General features: G+C 43.0%; 1 long non-coding RNA gene across 1 annotated transcript in view; it reads left to right on the forward strand.

Moving 5' to 3' along the window:
* Nucleotides 1–13,720, forward strand: part of LOC308471426 — a 37,202-nt gene extending 23,482 nt beyond the window's left edge. The window contains exon 3 of the long non-coding RNA XR_013982957.1: nucleotides 13,392–13,720. This is a non-coding gene — a long non-coding RNA (uncharacterized lncRNA). The remainder of the gene's footprint in view (nucleotides 1–13,391) is intronic.
* Nucleotides 13,721–17,123: the final 3,403 nt, after the last annotated feature.

Consider the following 17,123-nt stretch of genomic DNA (forward strand, 5'->3'; position numbering starts at 1 on the left):
TGCGACACGGGTGGCGCTGTGGGTTAAACCACAGAGCCTAGGGCTTGCCGATCAGAAGGTCGGCGGTTCGAATCCCTGCGACGGGGTGAGCTCCCGTTGCTCGGTCCCTGCTCCTGCCAACCTAGCAGTTCGAAAGCATGTCAAAGTGCAAGTAGATAAATAGGTACCGCTCCGGTGGGAAGGAAAACGGTGTTTCTGTGCGCTGCTCTGGTTCGCCAGAAGTGGCTTAGTCATGCTGGCCACATGACCCGGAAGCTGTACGCTGGCTTCCTCAGCCAATAAAGCGAGATGAGCGCCGCAACCCCAGAGTCGGTCACAACTGGATCTAATGGTCAGGGGTCCCTTTACCTTTTAATCCCCTCTTGGCGGGCTACCATGCCTCCAAATTCCTTGCACCTAGGTGGACAAACAAAAAATTTGTGGCCATTTCTGTTTCCCATTGCAAGTGAATGGGAGTACAGTACAAGATTTGAATTTCTGGATCTGGCTCCAGATCGACTCAAACTGAATCAGGACCAAAACCAGATTGCTGAATCAGGCCTTGCAATGGTCCTTGTACAGGCCTGCTATTTGGGCTGTGCTACATACAGCAAAATTACTTAAGTCACCATCACTGATCTCCAGGAGCACCTCTTATGTTAGGAGTGTGTATCTGGCTAGATTTTTTGAAAGGGAAGCGAGTGTTCCATGTCATAGCTATTGATTGCCCCACAGAAAAACAAATGCTATGGTGACAGCAAAACAATTGCTGTCTCTCACTATTGTCATTAAAAAGGGACTTGGAAAGTGACAAGGTGTTGTGGGACATCTTTTGACTGATCATGTGGAAAGGAACACCCTGGTCTCGATTCTCTCACCACAGAGTGTTGCCATGTGTGTTTGAGTAGAAGCACCAACGTCCTCTCTGCAGACTTTTCCTGTATTTGAAATCGTCTCAGAATATTCAAAGAGTAGAGAGCAAATTGTCTGCAATTTGTCGTACTTTCCTACAAAGTGCTTCTGCTCTGATGACTGAACGATGTCTCCAGCACAGATTGCCTCGCTGTTAGGATCTTCACTGAGAAAAGGTAGATCAGCGTTGGGCATAATTTCATTAGCAATTTCTCACGGGCAATCATCACATCTTCTTGGTTTCAGGGAAGGCACTAAGTCGTGGCAAAAGAAGATAATAAATCTGGGACGCTTCAGTGACTGTTATGGATTGTTATTATGGGAACTGCAGCTGAAAGGCCTTCACCGTAATTGGCAATGCCTTCTGTCTCAGCACAAAGATAAAATACTATCTTTTGATAGGGAACAAGGGTCTGCTTGTATTGCAGGTTACTTCCTGTCCTTTGATTGCTGTGTTGATTCTTATTGTGTTTGTCCTGGGCTGTGTGCTCTACCCCCTGCTTACAAATCTTGAGACTAGGCTGGGTCCAGGCAATCATTTTGAAGGCAGAAAGTGGTTTTGAGGCTGAGAGGCATCAGTTTCCATGCATGCAGCAGTACATGTAATTCTTTTCTCCCACTGTTTCTTCTGGTCAATCAGGTTTTGCAGGATTATTATTATGTTTTAATAATTATAAAAAAATCTGGCCACACACAAAAGAAGAAAACTGCAAAAGTGAATTTTGTCACAAGTAGTGATGTCTCTGTCAAACCCCCTTTAGGTGTCCGAAAAACAACAACAACAATGTATCTTCTGAGTCCACATCCTTAAGGGAAACTAAGTTACCTTTAGGGCAACTGTGGTGAAAACTTTTTTGCTCCAGATATTGGTGAATTACAACTCCACCCTGTTCTATTATTGGACATGCTAGCTGGGTCTGATGGGGTTTTTAATTTAGTAACATCTGGAAAGGGTAGTATTCAACTACATTTTACTTAAGAGTAGATCCACTGAAATTAATGAACATGACTAAGTTAGGTGGATTAGTTTCAATGATTCTGCTCTGAGTAAAATTTAGTTGAATACCACCCAGAGGTTCCCCACACCTGCTTTAGGGATTTGGGCATGTAATATGTAAATGTTGTTGTTGATGTTTGTTATTCAGGGTTTGGCAGTTTGAATAACCTCCCCTCAAAGCCCAATCAATTCTCCATTTCTGATTAATATCAGAGTGTAAACTCAGAGACAACACAAGTATCCTGGGATTGTCACCCTGTGAAGTCAGAAATTGTTGTCATACTCACATGTGACTGTTTTTGTGTACTTTTGAGACCTTTCAAGGGGGCTAAAAGGAGGTATGGGTGGTCACACTGACACCTGTAAATGCTGCACTGGCCATCCCTGTTGTATCAGAAAAATAAAACAAGTTTTTAAAAAAGATGGCCATCATATCGCTTCTTAATCATCTATTCCTGAGACATATCAACTCCTTATACCTTTCTGCAAAGGACTTTGTCTCTAGGTCCTTCAACACCTTTGCTGCTCTCAAGGTCTATCAACAGCTGTCAGCCATGGGACCTAAATGGAATATCCATGTGCGGACCAGATCCTTAAGAAACGCATCTGAGAAAGTCATTGTCATCCCATGCTTTGCTCATGGGCATCTAAAGCACCGATGGGGAAACTGTGGCCCTCCAGATGTTGTCAGCATGAACAGTAGTCAGAGATGATGGGAACTGGAATTGAACAACAGGTTCACACGTATTCTTAAGAGTGCTACAGTTAGAAATGGAGCTTTGGGTAGATTCAAATGACTGGATCTGATCTGCTGGGCCAGATTCCCCTAGCATAACAGGGCTTTTCCCACCCTCTCCCCAAAGTTGGACCGGAAGGTGGAAGAGAAGGAAGACCATTTTGTTGGGGAAGCAGAAATGCTTGCACTGATGGAACATTTGTTTTTGTGCGACGCTGAATTCTTCCCAACACATTGGATGATTTGACTTCAAGTCTTATAATGGATGTTACAGGTGTAACAATGGGAGGCCAGCTGGAAGGCCTTTGTAAAATAAAAGGTAAAAAAGCTTTCCTAAATTATAGTTCTATATTTTCCAGCTGAGATATACCTTTGATGAAGCATATAAGTATCTTACATGTAAGGACCTGTTATTATGTGTAAGGCAAACATTAGGAGAGCAGATGCAAGCAGGGGGTGGAGGAGGTGGAGAGGTCTGGCTATGTTAATGAAAGACTTGAATATGAATGGAACTGCTCAGTCAGTCACCAAAGGTTTCATGCCCCCAAGGAACCACAATTAATATTGTACTTCATAGCACCTATGTCTGCCTACACCCAACACCATAAATGAGGCTTATTTAAAAGTAGTGGCTGGAAATATTGCAGAAGCTTAGAGCTGACTGGGGCCAAAGTGGGTTTTTTTAGAAAAAAACAAAAAAAACCTTTTGATACTTCCCAAAACACTGGAAATGTGCGCTTGAAAGTTCGTTGTTGGTTCTGTGTGCGAGTGCATTGGTAATATTTTCCCACCCAAATCTGTACTGTGATCAAAATTGCTGAACAGAATTGTACTGGTAGTGTGCAGCTTGACCATAAATCAGTGATATAGTTATCTTGGTTTGTGACAGGGCTGCAGATGACATGGAGACTTGCCTGTCTGGTGTGGGGACTGTGGATGTCACATGTTATTTTGATAGCCTGCTAAACAGGGCTGGGCAGGAGCCATTGGTTGTGGTGTGTTTTGGCACCAATGACACAGGGAAATGTAGTGATGCAGTTGGTTGGCATCTGTGTGCCTTGGGAAACAATGGAAGAGTGCGCCTTCGGGGACCAAGTCAAACAGTTGGAGACTTACAGCGCCTGCTGTGGCTGTAGAGACCAATACAGGAGACACATGTCTTGCTGTAGTTGGGGTAAATGAAGGTATCTGGTTGTGCTGATGCAGGTGTGGTTGCCTCACTCTGGCCAAGGACAAGGTCAGCGCTGCTTCTCCAGCCTACTCCCAGTCACTAGTTAAAGGAATTCTTGCTGCTCCTGGATTTTATGAAAAAGAAAAAGAGAGGTGATGACAGCATACCCCCAAATTATCAAATGTTCTTTCTCAGCAGTTGGACATAGTCATTAAACAGCACTGAGTATAAGATGCAAACTTGCTTTGTCTCCCCAAGCCAAATCCCAGGGGCAGATCCCCATACCCTTCAACATTTTCCCGATGAAAATAGGGGCATTCTAAGGGAAAGTGGGACATTCCGAGATCAAATCAGAAACTGAAGAGAGAAACTGAAGCGGCTTCTCTAAATCAGGGACATCCCTAGGAAATAGGGACACTTGGAGGGTCTCAATCCCTCTCTGTCGCTCTTCCACTATTACCACTGCTCCCCATCCTATCCCTATCAGCCAGCAAATTCCAGCCACTGTGTTTCATTTCCACTGTCCCTCATTCTCACCCTGTGCCAACTGTATGCTAAATTATTTGGAAATGTTTGTTTCGGGTGCTGGATAAAACCAACAATGTTTTTATCAGACATTTACAATTAAAACACACAGACAATGCTCGCAACGCAAACACCCATTTTTAGCCAACTTGAAGCTTGTTTTGTAAGCATTGGGATCACAACGGCTAAAAATGGATGTTTGCATTGTGAGCATCATCCTCACTCTCAAAACAAAACAATAAACCTTTCAAAAATGCAGTTCTACACTATTTACATTTTCAAGGTCTCTCCCACTCCCCCACCCCCCAAAAACCCACCATGTATACATGCAACCTAATCCATTTTTTCCCTGGGTGCCAAAGAAATCCATGGGTTCTTTTTTTTTTTAAGCTGGAAAAAAGTCTTCTCCCCATCATCTGAACCCCTTTGCCTTTGTTATAGAATCATGAAAGCAATGACTCACACAGCAGCCCTCTTTAGCATAAACAGCAGTTCATGTTTATCTTTTTGTAGCTCACCATAATCAAGATTTTATCGCTTTGCCGGGGATGGCTTCATTTTATTATTATTGTTATTTAGGCTAGTTGTCATCTCTGTCTTTTGCAGGGGAGAGGTTGTTTGTTCATACTTGCAGTTTTAAAGGAATTCCCCCTCTATATATTCAAAAAACACAACAAAGCCAGGGGGATCATTGTGGCATTGATTCTCCCAGCACAGAGTGGAGTGAGAAAGAGCTGACAGAAGCGCAGGGAGGGAGATCCTTCCCTCCCTCCTTCACCCCTTTTTAATTCAAGAAATAAGGTCTCGCTTATATGAATGAGGGGCTGAGCTTCATTCACAGGTTGAGTGAATAACAGATAAGACAGACAATGGCAAGTGGCTTCCTAGCTGCAGTGCAGCTTGGAAATCCCGAAAGGGGGACTTAATTCCTCACGATGACTCATCAGTATGTGACAGATGCAAAGACTGTGCTGTTAAAATATTAAGGAATTAGGCAGTCTGGATCTTTTATTTTTGAAGAGTGTGCGTGCTGCAAACAAAGGCAGAGAGATCTCCTTTGACAAATGTGAGCCTGTGAATTGTGGTCAAGAAGGCCGGACATAAAGGTCCCTGGTTCAATAGGATGCATAAAACAACATGCGCTTGACTTTGAGCATTCCCATCATGGCCTGTGAAACGTGTTGCATACTAAGCAGGCTGGGAAGCCCTGCTGATGTCAGCGAGCTGCAAGCAAGCATGAACCCAGATGCTTTGCTCAAAACGTGTGGGGAGGTCATTTCTGTTGCTCTGTATGACTACTGAGCTTTGGGCAATTGCATCTTCTTGGTGCAGAAGAGCAAGGATATATAATTGGATGCATTATTTTTTTTTATTTAGAACATTTATATCCTGCCTTTATTCCATCATATAGCTCGAGTTGGTGAACATGCAGCTCCCAGGCAGGACCTAGACCTGCTTAGCTTCGGTCAGGTGGCTGCATCACATGCTCTCACACCATGTCCTACTGCTCTGGTCACATCTAGAAGCATAAGAAGCTATCTTAGTGGTCCATCTGGCTCAGTATGTCTACATTGGCCAGCACCAGTACTGCAGGGCTTCAGACTGGGGTCTCTCCCAGTCCTACCTGGAGATGCCAAGGACTGGACCTGAGACCTTCTGCATACCAAGCAAATTCTGTACAACTAATCTTGATTTGTACGCTATGGGCTGCTCTGATTAGCAGTATAACTCCAGAAATGTTCAGAGTTTCAGAATGATTGGGGCCTTGCTGTGAAGGATGAATCAGAGCACAAACAAAACAAATCAAATCAAATCTGGTAGGAACCAATGTGTGCACTGAATACAAGCCTCTCTTAAGACCCTGCTTTGGAAAGCAGGCCAATATGACTCAGACCACTTCAGGCACAGACGGCTTCTGCATCTATTTACAAATACACAGGCTTGAGGACAGGTGGAAATTCGTAGCATTAACTCCCTCAACAGATGCTCCAGAGTTTGCTGCTCCCCATCAGACTTTTCCGCCTGTGGCGTAAGATTTCTCAGAAAGAGCAACGTTGTCCTTTTCTCAGATCCAACGGAACGCATTACTTCCGGGTTTCGCCGCTCACGCATGCACAGACGCTCAAAATGACGTCATGCACAGAAGCAGAGAATCGCGACCCGCACACACGCAGGTTGCATTCTGCTCTGGATGTGAACGGGGCTCTGGAACAGATCCCATTTGCATCCAGAGGTACCACTGTATCAGAACTTTAAAATGTCTTAAACCATCATCCTCCAAAAGCCTGACAAAAAAAAAAGTGATTTTTTTACCTAGCATGTAAATGAATCTCAAATTGTTAAAGTACAACTCCCATCTTCCCTGGCCATTGGCCGTGCTTGCTGATAGGTGTTGGGAGTCCAACAACATCTGGAGGGCCAAGCATTTCCCACCCCTGGGCTGGGAAATTTAAGTCAGCCTGAACTGAATCTCGTTAGCTCTTTCTGAGAGATGCATCCGTGCAAAACCCTGGAGTAGGTCAAATACTTCAGATAATGTAAACCAGCAGAAAAGGGTCAACTGCAAATGTAGTTTATAGAATCCTGCGCTGAATTAGGCATGCTTAGACGCACTGAAATCAGTTGACTGACATGTGCCTGACATGGTGCTGGATTACAGTCACATGCGCTACAGCATTTCAACAAGGATTTATGACATTTGGTGGTTATTTTAAAGCTTTCCATCCTCACACACTTCAAAGGAGGTTGTTTTCAAAGCACACCTGAAAATCTGTTTGATCGGTACCATTTGTATTAACGTATGGTTCATGAGGCACCGCCTGCCTCAAAAGGGCAGAGCAAAAATGCACCACCTCAATCAATAGTGTAAGACACTGCGCAGAGGCTGCCCCATCTCTTGCCCTCTTATGTAATGGAATGAGATCTCTCCCCTGGAAGCAACATTCCTAGCTTGCTTGAGATGCCATGGGTCTAATTCTTATAAACTCTCAATGCCAGGGAGACCTGCAGATGTCCACAACAAATCTGTGAGATGCTGGAGAGTTTTGTGCAGTCTCATCTTTGACGTTTTCAGTGCTCGCTTTCCCTTTTTCATCTTTCCCAAAACTAATATTTTTGTTGTTAAACTTTTATTTTGCCACGTACTTAAAATAGTTTTATATATATTTAATACATCACACCGAAAAAGAAAAAGCCCTGAGAGTCAAAGCGTAATATTCCAAAAGGTGGTAATTTATCCAAAAAGTACAGTGGTGCCCCACAAGACGAATGCCTCGCAAGACGAAAAACTCGCTAGACGAAAGGGTTTTTCGGTTTTGCGTTGCTTCGCTAGACGAATTTCCCTATGGGCTTGCTTCACAAGACGAAAACGTCTTGCGCTTTTTCTTAAAGCCGCTTGAAGAGGTGCAGTTGCGACGGACCATGCTTCGCAAGACGAAAAACATCGCAAGACGTAAAGACTCGCGGAACGAATTATTTTCGTTTTGCGAGGCACCACTTTAAATAACATCCGTAGCAAATAATGTGATATTAATATGGTTGATTTGTCACTGACCCTGATCTAGGGCTGTGGACTGTCATATGGACGCAGTACAGTGGTACCTTGGTTTTCTAATGTCTCCATTGACGAACATTTTGGTTTTCGAATGCCATAAACCGGGAAGTGAATGCTTCGGTTTTCGAACACACCTTGGAAGTTGAACATGCTACGTGGCTTCTGCTGAGTGCATGATCCTGAGGCCTAGCTGTCAGCTGTTGAGTTTTTGGTTTTCAAACGTTTCAGAACTCTGATTGTTTTCGTTTCACTAGAAAGTGCACCCTCTTCTCCTTTGTGGTGGCCACATTTAGACATACGCCTAAACATGAAGGAGGAGGAAGTGGATAGTACCCACTCCTGTGTATGTTCAGTGTAATGTCTGAAAGAGAGGAGACATGCACAAACTGATGCTGGAGAGGCTCCCTTCCCATGGTGAGTTGCTCTTTTAATAGGACTCCAATCACATTGACTCCATCAGACATCATGCCAAACGCATGTAAAGGTTAGAGGTACCATCCCCTCCCTTTACAATATAATTCCACTTAAATCAACCTCTAAATTATATATTGAACATGACATTATTATTATTTAATTGAAAGAAACTTGTTGGCAAGCAGATGTTACTGATTTCTTTTAACAAAGCAAAGGGGAGGGAAAGGAGGGGCATTGCAGATATTTGGGCCACCATTAAATCAGGTTCTTTGAGGAACAGTTAAAAGAGCTGGGTATGTTTAGTCTGAAGAAGAGGCGATGGAGACGTGAGAGCTGTCTTCAAACATTTGAAGGGCTGCCATGCAGAAGGTTAAATAGAGATGTTCTCTGCTGCTTCAGAAGGCAGGACTAGATGCTGGCTAAACCTTAGGAGAAGAGACGCGGGTGGCGCTGTGGTCTAAACCACAGAGCCTAGGGCTTGCCGATCGGAAGGTTGGCAGTTCGAATCCCCATGACAGGGTGAGCTCCCATTGCTCAGTCCCGGCTGCTGCCAACCTAGCAGTTCGAAAGCACATCAAAGTGCAAGTACAGTGGTACCTCGGGTTAAGTACTTAATTCGTTCCGGAGGTCCATTCTTAACCTGAAACTGTTCTTAACCTGAAGCACCACTTTAGCTAATGGGGCCTCCTGCTGCTGCTGCCGCGCCGCCGGAGCACAATTTCTGTTCTCATTCTGAAGCAAAGTTCTTAACCCGAGGTAATATTTCTGGGTTAGCAGAGTCTGTAACCTGAGGCATATGTAACCTGAAGCATATGTAACCCAAGGTACCACTGTAGATAAATAGGGAAAGTAAACGGCGTTTCCATGCACTGCTCTGGTTTCGCCAGAAGCGGCTTAGTCATGCTGGCCACATGACCTGGAAAAACTGTCTGTGGACAAACGCTGGCTCCCTCGGCCAGTAAAGTGAGATGAGCACCGCAACCCCAGAGTCATCTGCGACTCGACTTAACTGTCAGGGGTCCTTTACCTTTACCTTTTTAAACCTTAGGAGAATGGGATGAGTTATCAAGCTGCCTCAGAGGGTGGTGGACCCCACATCCCAGGAGGCATTTAAGCAAAGGCTGGACAACCACCATTCTGGGATGCAGTGGTAGTGACATCTTGCGCTGAGCAAGGGGTTAACCAGTTAACCCTTGAAAATCCTTTCCCACTCTACAGTCCTATGATTCATTCTGTAGGTTCTGCACTGCTGTTGTTCATTCACTCTGAGGGCAAAGCAGTGTTACACTTCTGTACCAAAAATCCGTCTCCACCCTGCACCCCCCATTATATTGCACACCCATCATTTTGTGACTAGTTCCTAGTGAGGAGGATGAAGTCATGTGGCAGAGGAGAGCACATAAAGACACAAAGAAAAAGGGGGAAGATATCTGGTTTCTTCCTTTATCTTTCCAGTAAAGCTGCAGGAAGTATAAGTGGCGGTGATTCATTCATTTAACCAAGGGAAACCCATATTTGGTGCCTCGAACCCAAAGTCAGAAGACGTAACCATCATGTAGGTCTACCACATGCCCCCAGAATGAAGATCTCCTCTGACAACACACCTCTTAATGAGCCCTCATTTGAGATCCAAATTTACTTCTGCTTTCCACAAACCAGTTATTATATCAATTTTCTTGCTCTAAGTTACAGGCTTCAGAAATGCCCAACATGGAGCTGAAGTTGTTGAAAGCAGGTGGGCAGGATTATGAGTACATAAGGGTGTCTGCCACTGTTTTTAGAGGTTGGTAGAACATTCTTAACCCCTGAATTCTCAGGTTTTAAACAACTTTCCACTTGGCATCTGTGGGGGAGGCTCCATTTCAAGTAACTCGTGGCTCTCCAGATGCTGTTAGGCTACAACTCCCATCATTCCTGACCATTGGCCATGCTGGTTGGAGCTGATGGAAGTTGGAGTCCAACAACATCTGAAGGACCACAGATTCCCCCATCCCAGCTCTATAAGACTACTACAGGGGTACCTCAGGTTAAGAACTTAATTCATTCTGGAGGTCTGTTCTTAACCTGAAACTGTTCTTAACCTGAAGCACCACTTTAGCTAATGGGGCCTCCCACTGCCGCCATGCCGCTGCTGTGCGATTTCTGTTCCCATCCTGAGGTAAAGTTCTTAACCCGAGGTTATATTTCTGGGTTAGCGGAGTCTGTAACCTGAAGCATATGTAACCTGAAGCGTATGTAACCCGAGGTACCACTGTGCTCCCTCATCCACATTTCTGTTTGCCCCATGATTTTTAGTCACAAGATGGAGAGGTTCTTTTTTTTGTCCCACCACTTTCCCCAGGAAAACCCACTGTTTACCACTCAGTCAGAACAAACATCAATTGGGAGACAACAAAGAAACCTCTTTGACCTTTGGTTAAAGATCACAGGACAAAGGGGGGGGGGAATCACGGGGGGGAGGGAATAGCCTTTCGGGCTATTATTACTATTAATCATTTCCTTTCTTTACCACTTTTTAAAGAAAGAAAATCTCCATGTGATTTGCGACCTAAATTAAAACATCAAATGAACCAATCCAGAATAAAACATTACTGAAGAAAGTGAAAAATAAAGTATACATTCAGAGCAACATAATTAACAGGAAACTAACATATTACCTTAAAGATTTCAACAACAACAGCAACAACAAACTTTACAAAGGAGGTCAGCTACAGTATGTGCATTGAATGCAGCAAAGTTAACAAAAATAATTTTATCTGAAACATTTCAAAAGGAAACATTACTAAAGGAAGTCAAATATAAAATGCCCATTTGGAACAGCATAGTTAGCAAGGGGATAAAATCTGTGGTTTGTGTCCTCTGTCTAGACCATGCAGCTGTGCAACCATCCATACATTCCCTCACTGCCATCCTATGAAGAAGAGATGTACAATATATTGAACAATAATTTCATCATCCTTTCCACTTTGCTTTAGAAGACTGCAATTTGCTACTTAATAGCACACTGCCAATTCCCTTCACTTTGTCTTCAATCTGTGCTAATATTCTCCCTGCAAACCTAGTGGAAACCAGCAGCAAAGTACTAGTATTCTATAAGAATTGCTGAAATATTGTAAAACAACAAACTCTCTGTCTCTGTCTCTCTCTATAATATTAACATGTCACCTTGCAAATTATATGGTCCATATATGAAGTAAATGAAAAATGATTTTATTATTTAGTTTAATTAATTAATTCACAGGTAGTTGAATTAATTAGAGGAGTTTGCAAAGCCAGAAACCTCTATAAAACTACAAGACTAGAATACAAATAAAAAGAAAAAGTGTACTGTCCATAAAATATCCACCATCAAAAGAAAACACTAAGCAGTGCATTTTAACAATTAACAGTCCAGAAACGCCTGAACTAACAAGCAAGTTTTGGATAAGAGCGGGTCTAAAACACGTCACAGCTGACACTTCTCAGAGGAGAACATTTTGGTTCATTACAATCAAAATCTTTTGAGACTTTCCTGCATGTTAATTGCAGCAGAGAGAATAGAAGAGCAGAAGCAACTTAATGATGCCCATAACTTTCCATTTTCAGGGAAACCCACATTGCATAACCTGGGAAAATTACTATATGGTCAGAGGAGATATAATTTTAGAAGCCAGTCTCTTGTGTAGGTGGATATAAAAGAGGGTTTCCTCCAGTACAACAACCTGTTTAACATCACTTGTGTCGGCCTGAGTTAAGGCTTGTTCTGTAATTAGCCATGAAAATGTTATCTCTTTAATCTTTTAACCGATGGAGCTGCAATTATTTGCAATGAAATGACGCCAGTTCCAGAAGAATGGGTTCTGTTCATCCTCTGTCTCTTCTCTTCGGAATGTAATACCTTGGGTTTGCCTGTGAACATATCTGCAGTGTACTCCTGGAAAGATAACGTTGTTGCCTCTGTGCAGAGAGCCCCATAAAATCCCTTGATGTTACTGCAATGCATTAGGCATGTACATGGCCCCCAAGATTTACTCTGCATCTGTGCATTTTTAAAAAAATCTGCTTTGGAGCTGCTCCGCTCTCTCTCTGCTTTGATCTCTGTTTCTGGTTCCACGTCACTCTGTATAAACAAAACTCTGTGCTCCCCCATTCATTATAATGGGGAATTTAAACAGCTATAATTTTTCCTCTTTTGGCCAAAGTGGATGAAATGTAGGAGCTCTTCCAGAGAGGATTAAGCCCACTGAACTGTCCAGGGGCTTTGTGTGGCAGAAGGAAAGAGGTACCACTTTCCTCTGTAATAGGGTTACCATATTTCAAGCAGAGAAAAATCCTGACAGAAAAGTTGTTGAGCTTTTTTGGCAAAATCGCAAAAAAAAAGGACAGTGGTACCTCAGGTTAAGTACTTAATTTGTTCCGGAGGTCCGTTCTTAACCTGAAACTGTTCTTAACCTGAAGCACCACTTTAGCTAATGGGGCCTCCTGCTGCTGCCGTGCCACCGGAGCCCGATTTCTGTTCTTATCCTGAAGCAAAGTTCTTAACCTGAAGCACTATTTCTGGGTTAGCGGAGTCTGTAACCTGAAGCGTATGTAACCTGAAGCGTCTGTAACCCGAGGTACCACTGTAAATGTCAAAAAAGGCACTGCCGAAATGGGCTGTCATGCACCCGGATTTTCCCAGACATTTTCCTGATTTCCGCCCAGACACTGCTCCCAACTTCAGTATTCCAGATATGTCCTGGAAATTCCAATCCTACTCTGTAATTCCACATAAGAGAAGTGGCTATCCCTGTGACCTTAAAACAACTAAGTGGCTGGGTGGTGTGCATTCTTTCTTGTACGTATTTTAAAAACTTTCTTTCTGGAGCTAGTTTGTGTCCTCTGACAGGCCTTTACAGCCCTCCAATACGCTGTGCAATCTGAGGCTGTCTAGAATGCTGTGACATAGCATGCAACCATCATGACTAGCAGCCATTGATAGCCTTTGACTTAATTAATCTGTTTAATCCCTTTTAAGGTTGTCCCAGTTGATGGATATCACTACACATTGTGGCAGCAAATTCAACTATGTACAGTAGTTCCAGTCCCTGATCATTTTGATTGCCTTTTTCTGCAACTTTTCCAGCTCTAAAGCATCCTTCCTGAGATGCAGCAACCATGGATTTGTATACCTGAAGGAGCGTCTCCACCCCCATCGTTCTGCCCGGACACTGGTGGTTCCCTCACTGAGAGAAGCCAAGTTACAGGGAACCAGGCAGAGGGCCTTTTCGGTAGTGGCACCCGCCCTGTGGAACGCCCTCCCACCAGATGTCAAAGAGAAGAACAACTACCAGACTTTTAGAAGACATCTGAAGGCAGCCCTGTTTAGGGAAGCTTTTAATGTATAACAGACCACTGTATTTTAATGCTTTGTTGGAAGCTGCCCAGAGTGGCTAGAGAAACCCAGCCAGAGGAGTGGGGTATAAATAATAAATTATTATTAATTATTATTTATTATTATTATTATTATTATTATTATTATTATTATTACGTACCAACAGTTTTATTACTTGATCCATTTCCTGATGATTCCTAATGTAGAATTAACTTTCTTTTCTTTTACAACTGACATACACTGGCTTAGGAACTTCACTGAGTTATCTACAGTGACCCTGCGATCTCTTTCTTGGTCAATCATGGTCAACTCAGACCCCATCAGTGTATATGTGATGTTAGGATTTTGACCTACATGTGGCTGCATGCACATTTATTCTTATTCATGCTAAATACTTCTGAATAATTTCAGATGTCATATAGCACCCAGCCAATCTCCCCATGTTTATCATATTGGACTTCCACCACATGCAAAGACATGCAACTTCCATAGATCTATCACTGCATTTATGATGGTTTGCTTCTACTTTAAACGTAGCTCAGAGCAGACTGTGACATGGAATATCAGCTACCATTGTGCTGATAAGTCACTCCTCTGTTATCTAGCTAGCACTGGGACTGCGCCACCCATTTTGGGCATGGATTGATCACCTTGGTAGAAGGAGAGCCATTATCTAAAGCGATTAGTGTGCTCTTATCCTTACAGTCTCACTCAATTAATCATGCATTGGCTGTGACTTACAACTATTTGCTGCTCCCAGCTGTCACGGTGTCAGTGAATGTTGGCATACAAGGGCGTGCTCAATTCAACTTCCTGGGCTGATGGCAATTTCTGAGGGTAACTTTAAAAAAAAAAAAAAAAAACTCCAGCAGAAGACTGAGAAAGAATGAATGGAGCCTTAATAAATAATAGTGGGAAGTGGGAAGAGGATGTTTGAGTACTACAAGCCTGTTGACGTAATAAACAAAATAGTTGAAATGAAAAAGGTTCTCATAAGTTGTGGGAAAACCAGCCTTTCATTCTAATAACTCTAAAGAGAGTTAGTTGCCTGTAGGGCTGAATGAAGCCCGCCAACATCCCACTCAGAAGCAAAGTCCCTAGACCCCCAGGTGGGAAAACTATGGTCCTTTAAATGTTCTCATCATCCCTGCCAGATGGCTATGGGAGTTGGGGCTGATGGGAGTTGGAGTCCAATAGCATCTGGTGGGTTACAGAGTCTCCACTTCTACCCACCTTAGAGCAAAGCTTCCCACTGAAAGGTAACCAGAGCTAAGAAAATATTAACTTGCCATAGGGCCTCACCAGATGAGAGGCTCTGAAAGGACCATATCCTGTGCTGAGAATACTAAGTTGGTGATGCTGGCTCTCAAGCATTGGGTCCCTTAAAGTGTCTGTGTCTGGTCCCAGTAATTGTCTGATTCTTTCAGTTACAGCAATGTACTCGATCCACAGCAGGTGTTGATCTCTAGACAACTTGCCCAATGCAGATGTTTCTTCCTTCTTGTTCTTTCATCAGCGCAGGACCTTTCCTCATTCTTATTATGGGTGGTATCCAACTAACACAGCTCATCAACACAAGGATTTACACTTGCCCAGTGGCACTTCCCCCAAGTCATTCATGCATCACTAAACTATGATTTAGTGTTGCATCCAAACATGACCACTGTCACAGATCACATAAGATCACATCAAAGTTTAGGTGCCTCTTCACTTAGCAACAATTATGACTGGGAAATGAACTGGGAAATTTCAGAAATGTAGTGAGTTGGTTATATTAGATCATCCTAAGCCTATTAATTTCAAAATTCAAAACTGAAATTGTCCCGTGGACAATTAGATGGGATATAAAGTTATTCCAGCACTGAAATGCAAGAGCCTAAGGCTTCAGGTAACTTCTCCTGTGATCTTTTTACATCAAGGCATTTGAGTATTCCTAAAAACCACCTTCATCTTGTTGCATTCTCAGAGTGGGTCTCTTTATTATGTCTGCCATGTACTGGTACTTTGACAAGGAACAATTCATTGCAGACTTTGCGGAGTCTTCTTTGTTAAAATGAAATATAGAGATGAGCCCGACAGGTTGGGAAGAATGTTGTTATCTTAGAAACTTGATAGGAACCATGCTTTAAAAGTACCCAGTGTTGTGTGTGTGAATGTGCGCATGTGAACGGAGTCTGTGTTCAGTAACTCTCTCCATATCGAAACATAGATGTCAGATGGATCTATGTGTCTAGTGGTGGTAATGGTGCGGGCAAATTATGCTATGCTTTATTTATACCACTTTTTGGCCCACCCACCCACCATTGTGAATATCATATTCACGCAACAAATGGTACAATAGAGCTGCAATAAAATACAACAACATAAAAAATCAAAACAAACAAAATAGCTCAACTCGCTGAGAGAAGAGTTTGCATGTGGTTAGAAAGGGATAGAGCAGGGTTCCTCTGGATTCCTAAACCATCCTCTGTCTTTTTTATCTCTGTGCTGATCTATCCTTTGAAATTAAGTTGTTTCTCCTTTCCTTCCATTTCCCTCTCCTCACTTCTCTGTTGAACCTCAAACCATGAGGTCATCTTGGATCTACCGCTCCAGAGAACAAAAGGACAAGCCTGGTCAGCTTTGTTTCTCCAGCTCAGTTAGTTGGGTCAGATTTGAGTTGGGCTGCAACAGCTCCAGATCACTGCAGGTCAGGTTGAGTGGCCCAGAGCCATCTGAAGGGGGTGAAGCATCAGGCAGGAAGTAGAGACAGGTATGAGCAAAAGGAAGGAGAAACCATAAAAAGGAGGGCATTCAGGAGAGATTAATTATCTAATTAAATTATTTGTTTTGCTGAAGCCCAGTGTTAATAACTGTTGAGGTGATAAGCCATAAAAGTAAAGCTTTTGGTTGACAATTTTAGTCCAAGCGCTCCCATGACAATCTTGCGATACTAAGGGCAGTGGAACTGGATAATGTCTTTGATGGCACTTTGTGACTTCTCCCAACCAAAAGTTATTAACCAAAGCCACAAGCAAGGGTGCTTTTCAGTGGAAATAATTCAAGCATATGCATGTCTTAATCAGCCTAAGTTGGAGAATTTTTAATGTTTAAAAAACAAGGAAGCGTGTGTGTATGTGTGTGTGATGGGATGTGCCCTCAGGAACACAAGAGCTAAGAAAAATACGTAATAATAAAATCCATCACTGAAAAGTTTGTCTTGCAGTGCACAGCCAAAAACACTTGCAAATGCTGAGCCTTGAATCTGTAGTCTATTGTACAGTCTAATTTAGAGCAAAATGGGTCGTCCCCCCTTTTTAAAAGAAACCTAGATTAGCTTGAATTTGTAATCACAGGATAATGTGTCACTTGCACTTTATTATGTGAGTAAGACGGGGGGGGGGGACACAGGAGGAGGGGGGAGACTGACAAGTTCACCCCCCTGCCTTTACATAGGTACATTAATGGTAATTACTGCATTTTCACGATCAAATTGCAGTCTCT

This window comes from Podarcis pityusensis (assembly GCF_964106645.2).
Source record: "Podarcis pityusensis genome assembly, chromosome: 2".
NCBI classification, from domain to species: domain Eukaryota; kingdom Metazoa; phylum Chordata; class Lepidosauria; order Squamata; family Lacertidae; genus Podarcis; species Podarcis pityusensis.